The following is a 13,495-nucleotide window of genomic DNA, read 5'->3' on the forward strand; positions in this document are numbered from 1 at the left end:
TGCGGCGTGTAATGACAAAGTACTGAGCACTGTCATATTCGTTGCTGCAATCGCCCTCTCAGGGAAATGCCGTAGTCCAAAATCAACAGCGGTAAAGGTTGTCACTAACCATACTCCCAGAGCAGGCCTTTTACCGTCCCTAGAATACACTGAGGTCTTTTCAATTCAGGGACTGCAAGTGTATTGCAAGGGGTAGTTGTAAAACAAGAAACACAGAAACGAAACAGAAACACAGAAACACAGAAACGAAACGCAGAAACCAGTCTTGTGGCGAATTCTGGTCTGCAGACTCCATCTTGTTGCCATGGTTGTGGCCGCGAACGCGGGTGTAACTAAAACTGGTATTCAGTCGGAATGGAAGGAGGAATGCTCATTTCCCAATTCCCCTTTTAGCCTCATCAACGTGTGCGCAGATTGGCAGCATCCGGCCTTGATCGTGCCAATACACTACATGTATGTACTACACGGCGTAAATAGAAAATAGTCCTTCGAATAGCGAGTCCTGTTCTTTTGTACATTCCATGGCCTGTGCACGACACTAGGCTGAACTTCCCTACTGCAACCTCATTAACATAAACAGATATTTAAAGGGACTATTTAAAGGCAGCAGCTGGGCAGGCAAGATTGAGTTACTCCAAGTCCAAGTCTAGTGCCCGCCCCCCCCCCCCCCCCCACACTTTACTCTATTCTAGTCGCCAAAATTGGTCTCTCACGTCTCACATAACGTCGAAATGATTCACCCATGTACTGGTACCGTACCTTGCATTTAGTGCTGCATCAGACGGGATTTGTAGGATGATCCTGGTACTTCATGTAAATTGAACACTACAAGGCAAGATGTTGCACTGCACCTTCATTTAAAATAACATGCTGTAGGAATCGAATCGAACCTACCAAAGTACTACACCACCACCTCAAAAGACTTCATCCATATCGTGCCGCCCCCTCCCCCCCCCCCCCCCCCCAAGTTGCTCCATGTATCCCCTCAACAACTCTATTGCATTCCGGCTGGCCGCAACCCACCAACCTCAGATTTTACTTTTAAACGACAATAACAACGGATTGGGCAAGGAAAGTATCGGCGTGCCGCTTGATTCCAACTTTTATGAAAACCGGTTTGATTTTCGTTTCTGCGTTTCGTTTCTGCGTTTCTGTGTTTCTGTTTCGTTTCTGTGTTTCTTGTTTTACAACTACCCTATTGCAAGTGTATATGTTGCAGAAACGATACGAAGACCTGCCATTGGAGGATATGTTATCATCCGACATTACTTTCTAACCCCGGTCTATCCTAAAAATTCCTCTAGTCAGTAATATGTAAAGTCAAGAACTTAGTGAGCCCCCCTTTAGGTCGGGGGAGCTCCCCCGAACCCCCCTACGAGCATATGTTAAGTGCAAGCTCTAACAACTACAGCTGTTACAATGGGGGGACACCCCCCAAACCCCCCTCCGTCTACATAGGTTTTTACCAGTGCGTTGGGGGGAAGCTCCCCCCAACCCCCCCCCCCGGTGGACAGTCAACTAGCCCTTCTGTGTCATACTGCTGGAGGGGGGGGGGTGCGATGGGACCATCCATATAGTTCCTTCCGACACATTTTTGTTTCGGTAATGTAATACATTGTGATTGACCTTATTCACGGGAATCGGGCGTTCCAGTGATATACGACACAAATGGGTTGTCCTCATGCATTCACTTTCGAAACGCATTTTAAAATAGATGTTACGTCCTGTTAATGGGGCACGTCATCATCGCGTACATTTGGGAAAAACTCCCTAACGAGACCGGAGCAGACGGCTGAAAGTAGTTTAATTATTGGCCGCTAGGGTACAGAATGTACGTCGCTCACCCGAATTTTTCACGCAACTATAGCTAAATAGAGCTAGTTCTAGTTTGTGATTCAATTTGATACTTCAGATTTGGGCAGTAGACCAATATAACTTAGTCGTCAGTGTGGTTTTAAGCTGGAAAAACGTATTTGTTTTTCTTAAAGTGCCTTTTTTGGACGGGTGTGTGCGATTGTTTTGTTTTTATGTCACGTGACCTCGATCATGTCGACACAAAATTGAAATAAACCACCCTTTTCTGTCATTATTTAGGACGGATATTTCTCTGATAAAAATATTAATATAATTGGCCAATTTCTTAGGCATATGATGTAGCGAATTCCCATGAAGATTTAAATTAATTTAAATTAATTTCAAGCAATGGGATAGCAACCACCACCGGAAGATCGCGGAGAAATCGGTAAACTCAACGGAGTTAATTCAGAAAAATACCAAAAAAAATTGTTTGTTGGATATACAATATAGTTACTCTCTTTATTTCACTTCATTTACATTATATACTCCCGCACACACGTGTATCTTAAGAGCCCCTCCTAAAGGGGGTCTTATAAATATTGTAGCTAGATATAACAATGTCTGATCCATCTAAAGGGTTTCTGTTTGATGATGAGATGTCAAATATATACTAGAGGCTGGACAGGGCCATTAATCATTCGCTAGGCTGTCATAAACAACTCGTAATGCTTAATAAGTATTCAATTGTACGTATGCCACAAGCACTAATTCATTAGCTGTATCTCTCAGGCGAAAGAGCGATTATCTTTATTCGCAGATGAATAAAACATGGTTATACAAGAAGGACACAAGATATTTATCTGATCTGTCGTTTTAGATGCGTTCGGCCACGTATTCATCTTGTCATGAGCAATTGACTTAATCATTACTATGTCACTTTTTTACTGAGGAATATCACTGTGGACAAGCGTACAGTGATATCACTGTGGACGTAAAGTGATATCACTGTGGACAAACGTATACAGTGATATCACTGTGGACAAGCGCACGGTGATATCACTGTGGACAAGCGTACAGTGATATCACTGTGAACAAGTGTACAGGGATATTACTGTGGACAAGCGTACAGTGATATACTCGAAGGTTTAACAGTGCTTTGTGATTTCACGCGGCACTCAAACAATGCAAAAATCGAAACGTGGTGCAAATTCATGCGCCATGGGGTTGAACCGAATTCAGTGAAGACCTCCCCCAACACGTTGAAAATAACGAGGTGGGAGACGGAAAGGGTTGCATGAAGGAAAGAGTTGCATGAAAATGTGTATGTTATGGCTTAGAGTTCTCTAAGGTTATTGGGACTACATCCTGGTCACCCTAAAAATATCCTGCAGCCGATTCGAATCATCCTATTTGGGTGACCCCAGCGCCATCCAGGGATCGGCAGACAACTATAATGGCTACATCATCATTGAGTAACTTTCCATCTGAGGCTTTTTAGTACTTAACTTAAACGATAGATGTATCCACTCAGAAACTGCGCAGTGTCCATGTTTCTCTGATCTGATCTCGCCTCATCAGTCCTCCCCTCGGGAGCCCCTGCTGTTCCATGGCTTCCCGTAACACGAGCAATTAACGCGGGTGCCATTTCGTCAGGCTAGGGAAGTACAGATCAATTCCTGCTACAACTAGCATCCTCCGCTACTTCGTTATTAGCACGCTAGGCCAGACAAAACTTTCCAGCAGGGACGACGCCAGAAAGTGGATTTGTGGGCGTGTTGGTTCCTAATGCTGAAATGGCTCTAAAGCAGGACCGTGACTTCTCCGAACAGGATCTACGCAAATATGCAGAAACATTGTTATGCTCGAGAAAGAGAATGTACATAATGGCCTATACCTGATATGCCTGCTTTTCGCAAGAACTTTTCTATGCCTCGCAAACACTAGTTAAAATCGTTCATTAGATCAGCATTGAGTGGCGGTACATGTAGCGGTGCATGGTGGCGATGTAAGGTACTGTGATCCTCCTGCCGCCTACATACCACGCCTTAGTTATCCCTTTAATTTAAGGATAAGCCCGTTATCTTTTCCTTGGTGATATTTTGGGAAGCATGCACCTAATACAAAAATTCTAAGTTGAAATGCGCTTTCGATATGGACCATGAGCTACCAATTTGAAATATGTTTTTGAAAAACGCCCTCTATGAAAAATCGTGGGGACGGCCATGATGATTGCAATCGAAATGTGTGAGCAACAGGGAACTATTTGGTGTGCCCTGGACTACATCTAGCCTAATTGAGTGAGTACTCTATCGCTTGTCTCAGACACTTTGCGGTGTCAAGCCGATCCGGTATCACGGCGCAAATTGGTTGACTGGAACAGAGGTTAAATGATATTGGTTGGTAAGGTGCTGGAGAAGGGATCGCAATGCTCTACTATTTCTTTTTTTATGTTAAATCTGAGAGGCACCAAAACTTCAACGTTCAAGTCCAATTGATGTTTCAAGGGACAAGCATAACGTGATACGCATTGGTTTTTCATGCAAAAAATATGACTTCTCCAAACAGGATCATTGAAAAATTGATAAACTGCAAATTCTAACAATGACTCTTGAAAGGAATGTAACAGTCGCAATCCATGTACAAAACCGCAACGCAACACTGCACAGCACCAGTGTAGTGTTACATGTGGCGGCACATGGCGGTGAGTAGTGACATGGTCCCTACTGGCCACCTAAATCCAAGACACAGTGTCTCTTTAACGTCGTCCTCTCCCCTGACAACCCTCCTAATCCCTCGCCAGTAAACCGGTGAGTCAGCCGCCACCATGACTCTGCCACAGGGTAGCGCCGCCTTTAAGGGCGCTGATCATATTGTTTATTGGCTCCTTGCGCAGACAATCACATCACACGGCAGGAAGGAGACGGAATTGGATTACGCACGAGTGCTCTCGTGAATGATAAGATAATGCCTGTTTACTGTATTACAAACACGGTCCTTGTTTCGCATATTAAACCGGGGATCTCTTGTTTCATTGCTCGCCGATATGTGGCAGTGATGCCGTCAGTATCCGTATCCCCCCCCCAAAAAAACCCATCTATGCTTGCGGTTTTCTGAATTTTGTGTTTTGGCTAACAGATACCGTTGTAACATTTTGGTTGCTCCCCATATAATATTAGAAAGCTGGATAAAGTGCCCGGCCGTCAGCGCCGTCTGTCGACCATACGACCAACTATTCTACCAGTTAACGGAAGACAGGGATACATGAAAAAATAGTAGGTGACGGAAATATTTAGCAAGTGCTGTCTTCCTTGTCTGGGACAAGGCAGTCCCATAAAATGTAAGAAATTATTTTTTTTAGTAAAATGTAGTGTAGCTGGGTTTTGGACCAAGCCCAGTGAAACCTTGCCGTGTATATGCTGTAACTGCAAAATGTTTTCGGGCGTCTTATTTTCGCGGATTTGCGATTTGCGATGATAAGAACAACACAAAGGCGAAACAGCCATGATCGTTTCGAAAGTTGAACCCACAAACTCCTGAATATGAGCCTGGCCCTCGAATAACTTTGCCTTTGATCCGTCGCGATATAGCGAAATCAAAATCAACTCTTCAGGTTTTTATAAGTTGACAGAGTTGACGACTTCCCAATGACTAGTCGAATCCACCTTCGCGAACATGGAAACGATTACGACAACCCCAAGTGAAATTGACGAAGCCATACGCAAAGCATCGATGATTCCGAGTCATTAAATCTCAGCTTCGAGCGCCAATTGCCTCCAAATTGTTATTTCAGAGTATAAAGCCAGGTTTGCTAGATTAAACTGCTGAGTGTATCGACCGCGCCTCGAGGCTACTTTCACCCGACTTCAAATGATTCCCCTAAATTGACGCGCGGTTGTGACTACGATCTCGCGTTAATTGGACGCTACGTGCTTCTCCGTGGCAAAACCAGGCGCGCTAATTAATAGCGCCGCACACCCAGCGAGAACAAACGCCTTATTCGTCGAGAATTTCTCGCAATTCACTCCGAAATTGCTTTGTTCGTCCTAATTAAAATTGCTAGGTTCTCCTAGCGAGGAGGACTCGGGATCATCATGAAGATGTTTCCACAGACGAGACGTAATTATGACGCGAAAACGTGCCTGCCATTGACAATGATACGCGACCCCCAGGCTTTTATTTCCCCTGATTGCGGTCCTTGCCTCTTGATTTTCACGAGTAGCGAAACTATTTAACTTCCACTGATTAGGAACGTGGTATGGAAATTGAGATTGGCGATGATTAGAGCGAGTACGATAAACTGCGCCATTGAGGAGTTGATTTGTACAAATTGCCGCCCGATTTTGCGCCATTGCTTTGTCAAGTGTGGCGCTCTCTCAATTACCCGCCTGCCTAGATCGTGTAATTCTCGAAATAGCACAAAATAAGAAGGTGAAGGATTAGGGATATGGGAAGTGTTGAGGCTCATATATCATTTTAGATGATAGCCGAGGTGAAGACATGACCTAATCGAGGTAACGATCATGCACCTTGGGGGAGAGGGGTCACGCTATCAACCAAAAAAGTTAGGAAGCCACAAATTTCAATATATGGATGTGGTACATGTCCAGGGCCAGGTTGTTCAAATCTCTACTAACTGCTAACACTAATTTGGCGGCAGCGAAACAATCGTTATCTCAGCGCGCTGCCAAGTTCGCTCCTTTAGGAAAGCTGACGCTGTATCACCGCTTAGTTAGCGGAACCGCAAGGGCACCGCCATGTGGTTCCGCCAAGTTTTAGGAGAAATCTTGGGGTTCCGCTAAGTCTAGCAGCAGTCACTAAAATCTACCGGTCGCTAATCAAACTATCCAGGCTTACAGCTGGGCAAGGAAGTCTGGTGGAGTTCGAATGGAACCAACAAGGCTTCCCAAGATATCAATGGATTGGCAGCCCGAGAGCGGAATAGGGACGGGCCTGGCCGGTCTACACTTGAGACCGACAAGAAAGAAATATACATTTATTACTACCGGCTTCTTACTTTACATTACATAAACATTATTAAAAAAAACATTTCCGGTGTGACAGCGGATATAGTCCCCCGCTAACCCTAACCAAAACATTTAGCAATGGGGGCTATTGTTATACGGACTATCAGCCCTAGGACTACTATCCCTTGCACACCGGTACCGGACATCTTAACATCTTGCTTTAAACTACAGTGTAGTAACTTTTCGCGCTTCTTAATTTCAATTTTGATATTCTTTGTTTTTATTTTGACGGTTCCTGCTTTTCTGACAAATATTTTCGCGATGTTTCTCTTTCTCGTAGAGAGATGTTTCACGTAATCCACAAAAATGAAACGTATCAGAATATTAGCCAACTGGCTCTTAGACATTTAATTCAATCATCGTCTTGCTTTATTTGCCATAATCTAATATTTAGTATGCAAGAAACGAACCAGGACGATTGGCCTCTTAGACTACTACATGATCGGTGAATTAATGTCTTCTCAAACAAGTCAAAGCCTTTACTCAGCCGCAGAGGGGCTAGAGCGCAGTGATGTTACAATGGGCTCAGATAGAGCCCAAGTATATGCAATGAATAAACGCACGGAGCCTTCTCCCCTCCTGTCAATATTTCGCCAGGAACTCTTTTTGCTGTGTATGCGATGGGAGTTTCCATAGCGGACCCCTCTCTATTAAGGACGACCACTCTATCATGGACGCTGCATTTTGGTCCCAAACTGGTCATTTCCATTGAATTCGATCGACATCGGTAATAAGGACACCTCTCAATAAAGGACAGCACTTCTCAAGTACATTTGTAGTTACGATTACCATAACCGTCTAACCAATGCACAGATGGCGCACCATTGTGCACCATACAGTATACAGCTGCTGTAAACAGTGGTTCAATATTAGAAGGATCTTTTTAGAATTCTTCGTAAAGATACTTCTTTCCGCTAATAACATCCGCTGACCTTTAAACTTAAAATGATACAGAACAATTATGAAAATAACTATAAAGGACAAAAAACAAAATAAGCGAAAGCAGCACCATAAGAAAATGTTTGAATTATAAACATCAAAATTTATAACATGGCGATGTTTCTCATTTCGCCTTTAGTTAAGTTACCTACCCTGGCGAATTATGAAGTACATTGTATTTCTTTAGTTTTTACTCTATCCAAGAAAGTTCCATTCTTACTCATTAAGAAGGAATTATTGTCTCCGGAAATATTGGCATTTTGTTCCTTTCAATACAGCTGTACCAGGCCCTTGTTAAAGAAATCTTCTTTTATTGTTTTTATGTCACGTGGAATGCTTTTGTTACGGCTCATAGTTGAGTTAGCCGGATTTCAACTGTGGAAAACACCGGCGGTTCCATCATGCCCGTAGCGGCGAACTTTTGACTAATAAAATATACAAGAGTGGTGTCATGCGCGTTCATAGTTTACATCCCTGAATAATTTTTATTAACAAACTTAGCAGGTTTCTGTTTTCTACATGTAATAAGCTTTTTTGCAGTAAATTTTATTTTGTAAGCGGCAAGATAACGTAATAACCTGGAGCTGCCATTATTTTGGTCTTCTGGGCAGAAACAAAAAGAACTCTATATAACGAGGGTGCTAAAATTGTAAGGACCGCGCGATTCGAATCCGCGATCTCTCGGACGGATATCCGGCGATGTAGTAACTACTCCACCGCGATTGCAGCGACAAAAAGCCAAGTACATGTAGATCAATATAGGAATAAAATGTGTAATTATTGGGTGAACATTATATCTAATAACTTCTATTCCACCCAGCCACATAACGCGTGAATAACTCCACTATTTTCGTTCCGTTCATTAAGAACTCGGATTCATGTTTTCTATCGACCCGGTATTTAATAGTCTTGGCTTGGCGCGTATGAGTATCGATTAGTAGCGGTAATGCCATATAAATGACGATTTAAGTGCGAGATAGAAATCAAAGCCAGCCTTTATTGTCAGAGGCATTAAATACACGCCTGCGATGCTACGCCGCCAGCAGACTGCGAGGGGTCATATCAAGACATAGTCTCGTGTTTTTCATATCGTTCTGGCCAAAAGGTACTTGGTTACACTGTAGACTATCTGTAGGATCATTAGAGAAGGCCTACCAAGGCTCCAGATCACATAAACTGCTTGCCGTCATTCTCTCTCCAAAAACATAAACGGTACTCTGAAACCGCTGAGACGGTCCTTTCATCATACATATCGTTTCCTGCCCATTAATCGCGTCTCCACGAGAGGCGAATCACCGGGGCTTATGACGAACGCTGGTAACGGACCACTTCTATAGCTTCCCTGGTTACAACTGGCGAGGCAGTGATTTGATTCGAATCATATGGTGAATTAAGTCGGAGAACCTTGCTAATTACTTCACGTTTATTGCCATATTACGCGGTGTCTCGGTGCACAGTACAAGAAGAGTTCAGAGGTTTTATAGCTCAACGACCGGTGGCGATATTAGTTAGTCTGTCCGCCATATTCGTGGTGTCGGACAAGACTCGTGGGTTCAGTCGAATCCCTACCTAGCCACTTTGTTCTTTCCACGTTAGGGTCGGGGTTGGATGGTTACCTTAGCAACATACCCGGGGATAAGAAGCGCTTTGAGCAGTGTTGACTTAGAAACCAAAGCGCTACATGAATGCCTTACATCAACGATCGAGTTTTCCCGAGCCCGAGCTAAGCTCTCTTCTAACCCTTCCCTTTGTTTTCTGGCCATGTCTATTTCAACTACCCCTTCGTTCCCAATTGCCGCCACGTACATTAAATCCTTGCCTTCACAAGCCCGATCAAAGAAACCCAACATCGGCTCCAGGGTCTGATTCGATATTCTTACTAACAGTCCTCCACGTACATCAGTCAATCATAACGGCACAGGGGACAAGGTCTTACACAAGTGTTCATATTCTTAACACGTTTGCCTCAATCGTTTTGCTTGGCGCAAACGTCGATATGAACCTTTCATAATTTCCAGAGTAATAGCTTTTAAGAAGTAATTAATTCTAAGCAGCGGTTTAATCAATTCATGAGATGCTGAGTCACTGTACTCGTGAGTGATAATCATCAGGATGGGGCGCTCGCAGAATATAAATGACTTCCTCCACCGCGGCGCTAATGGTTCTACTTGCATGACTGAAACTTTGAGCCGGGAAAGAGACGCCCGGTTGATAATTGTCGTTCAACATGCGAAGTCCTGATCAGAATCGTGGGCGATTGAAATTTCATTAGCGGTTTGTCATCGGACGCTATAGAGATTTCAGATGGTTCGAAGAGGGCAATGTATAGAATTATGATTGCGTATCAGGAATATTCTTCCAACTATGCTCCTTAACGCTCGGCGCAGTCCTTTTAGGGACAAACGACAACTGCACGATGTGGTTCCAATAGGGCGTTGACAGTTCTATCCCTGGTCACCACAAGCTAGACACAGGCTGCACTTTCGGTTAATTCACAATCTCGAGTCTCATGTTGTTTGTTCCCGAGATATCTTCCGCACATCGGAAAAACGCGTCCCCAACCCGCGGCTACTTCTGAAACTCTTCCCTTAATCACCAATTGAAGAAGAACAATAGATCCCTCCCGCCAGCAAAGTTCACCTAACGCCAGCTCCTACGTGTCGAAATTATCACCAGCTTCATTAGAAAAATATCGAAGGCGAGGAGGAAATCGGGAGATTAAACGTGAAGCCTATTATACACGTCTAGTAAAAACAGTCCAGAGACAATTGGCAAAAACCCAGCTGTCTTTTCGTTTCGCATCAAGATAGCCCGAGAATATTCTCTTAATTGGTCCGGAATTTCTCTCCCTTTGAGCGGCGCTTACGTGATGATATGAACATTTCTGGGATGACTTTCTCGATAATGGCACTTCTCTTGTATCTGAGGATGAGTTCGATTGGTAATGGCCTATTAATTAATCTCCTGCAGATGTTCGCGACCAGGATGTGCTTTATCTTCAATCGGAGGCACCGTTTGCGTGTCTTCCCCCGGGCGAAGATTTGTTCGCTTAAAGAATCAAACTCTTCTGTGAAAGCGATGGTTTTGACGATATTTGTCGATTAGCGTTGTGAAAAACAGCCACCTATCCCAGTTCCATCAGAAATAGGCCTTGCTAGAGCTTGGCCCGATGACCACTGCCTTATAACGATTGTGTTGCACGAAGAGGGATTCAACGGTTTTTGATTATAATTTCCATTTCACCCAAATTCGTCTTTGAAGATGAAGTCACAACCAGTAGACGTAGAAAGTCACAATCAGATGACGGCCGTTGGATTTATATGGTGGCTTCGCTACTGATTGATAATATCATTCTTTTTTTCCATTAAATCCTTATCGGTCTATGAGGACAAAGTCACAACCAGTAGACAGAGCAAGTGACAATCTGATGACGGGTATACGACCACTTTAGAAATATGAAGCCTTCTCCACTCTCGATTGCTTGCATGAATCATGAACATTTTACACTTGCATAATCAACATTGCATATAAGTGTGTATAGATTTCTGAATTGCTAATCTGACAGTTAACTCATATTATGAGTAGGCACTTGGGAAAGTATATAAACAAACCAACCGAACGGCAAAAAAGCTTACCAAACCTCCATCATACTTGTTGTTCTTTCCTCTTAATTAGTTACGACCACATGACCACTATTCAGCCAATTAGACAAAGGCATCTTAATGGGGCAATTACTGCATCAATTAACTTCAGGTCAGTGAAAGCTTGATATAAGCAATCAGTAGCGAGTCTGGTATGTTTTTTAAGTCTGAGGTACATTATGTTAATAAGTTTTTGTTTGTTGTGAGTATTCGATCAATTGGAAAACTAACGATTTGCTGTTAATTAATACAAATTGAAGGGGGAATTTGAGCGAATATGTTGATTAGTTACAGATGGATTCCGAGGTTTTCTCGACTTTACAGTAAGCCTATCATCTGACCGAACTAGCGGACTTTATGCAGGTTATTGGTAATGATGCTTATCAGTAACATGACCAATAAGTGATCAGCTTCTGAATGTAATTTACGGATTCTTGATTCTTATAAGATTTTAAGCTACGAGGTCAATAAATTGGCGCCTTACCATAATGGCACGCTAAAACACTCATCCCGCGTTGGAGGAGGAACACTTCCTGGAGAAAATCACCTCCAAGTCCAAAGCGAACGTTGAAGAAGAAGAAGTTTCATATTAAAAAATGTACACGCCAATTCGGTGCAAGATTCTTGAAATCAGTCTGGTTCTCTCCAAACTCATGAATATTCAAACGGCAGTGTCGTCTAGAAATGACCTTGAACTATCTGACGACCGTACGGTTTTTTAACGATTTCATCATATGATGATGGATTATAAAAAAACATGTCGGCAATATCAGCAAATTCAAAGTCCGATTTTGTAGGAAGGTGTTTATGTTAAATGTACGTGCTTTCGTGGTCGTATTAACTTGAAATAAAACTCGATCTGAAAAAGTTATATTCAAAATTCCATCATATGTTTACCAGAACTTGCGTGCATTTACCGCATACATCATTACCAGAATGTACTGAAGTGTTACTGTCTTTATTTTAGTGAAACCAAATGTTGGTCATTTAAATCGTATTTCGAATGGTAACCATTCATTGAATTCACAAATGATCATTTAATCACTGCGCAGCCGCCCCATTGTTTACTCTTTAAACACCCAAAGCAATATTATGCGTGGGGCCTTCCACTTTTAATAAGCCTCATCGCCAATCATTAAAACGAGAATATATCGCTGGGTGTTTTGTTTCAGCGGGATGGAACGGAGGACCTAGTTTGTGGGCGGTTAATAACCTCACCAAGCGCCGCTAGACCAAATCTAGGCAAGCTTAAGTTAATGCGGAGTTTCCTATATCGAAAACTCACCAAAATCATTCTATTCTTAAAGGCTTACCCCATTCATGTCCGTTGAATTATCCTGTGTCACACGTAAGTAGAAATCAACATTGCCTCTGTCCTGTAACCAGACGTGGTAAAACATGACACGACTACATCTATATCGGCACAACGCTGAAAGTATATTTATATGAAAAAAAACATGGGTAGGGTTGGAAAATTAACAGAAACATTGTTGCAGGCATGTATTAATGATTGTAGGTTCTTGTTAACATTCTTTCTATTAATTGCATAATGCGGGCGAACCCGCCCTTACAAAAAATGCTTTGGCCTGATGGCTCGACACCGTTAACACATTACCTTTAATTTTGTATTAGTTTAGATCGAGTTGCATCTTTTTTTCTTCCCATGGAATCACTTTAAAAATTTGAATGCCTCTTCGCGCCATGACGTACCAGAAAGTTGACACAATTTAACCATCATCCATGCGATAGAAAAATTTCCCCCCAGTTATTTATCATTGCCGCATGTGTTATGTATTTTAGTCTTTTGAGGTCATTATAAGCATATCATTTTTGTCGATTAAATGTCAATGACATCGAGAGCTGCCTGAACACATAGATAGAGTTTATACAGTCTTAGAAACAAAGGTTGTTGAGCTCTTGAAAAAAGGGGATTTCGCACAGCTAACGTTTCGGCCTACATTTCATATTTTCTCGGGCGGTGAAAATGAAGCTCCTCATTTCCTGTTAAGTCTGGCGCAGATCAGTAAGCTAGACTCTGCCTGATGAACATGTGAACACTAGGGCCCGCAATCGGCTTCCATTCAGAAACTCGCG

Source organism: Lineus longissimus, chromosome 6 (assembly GCF_910592395.1).
Source record: "Lineus longissimus chromosome 6, tnLinLong1.2, whole genome shotgun sequence".
Lineage (NCBI taxonomy): Eukaryota > Metazoa > Nemertea > Pilidiophora > Heteronemertea > Lineidae > Lineus > Lineus longissimus.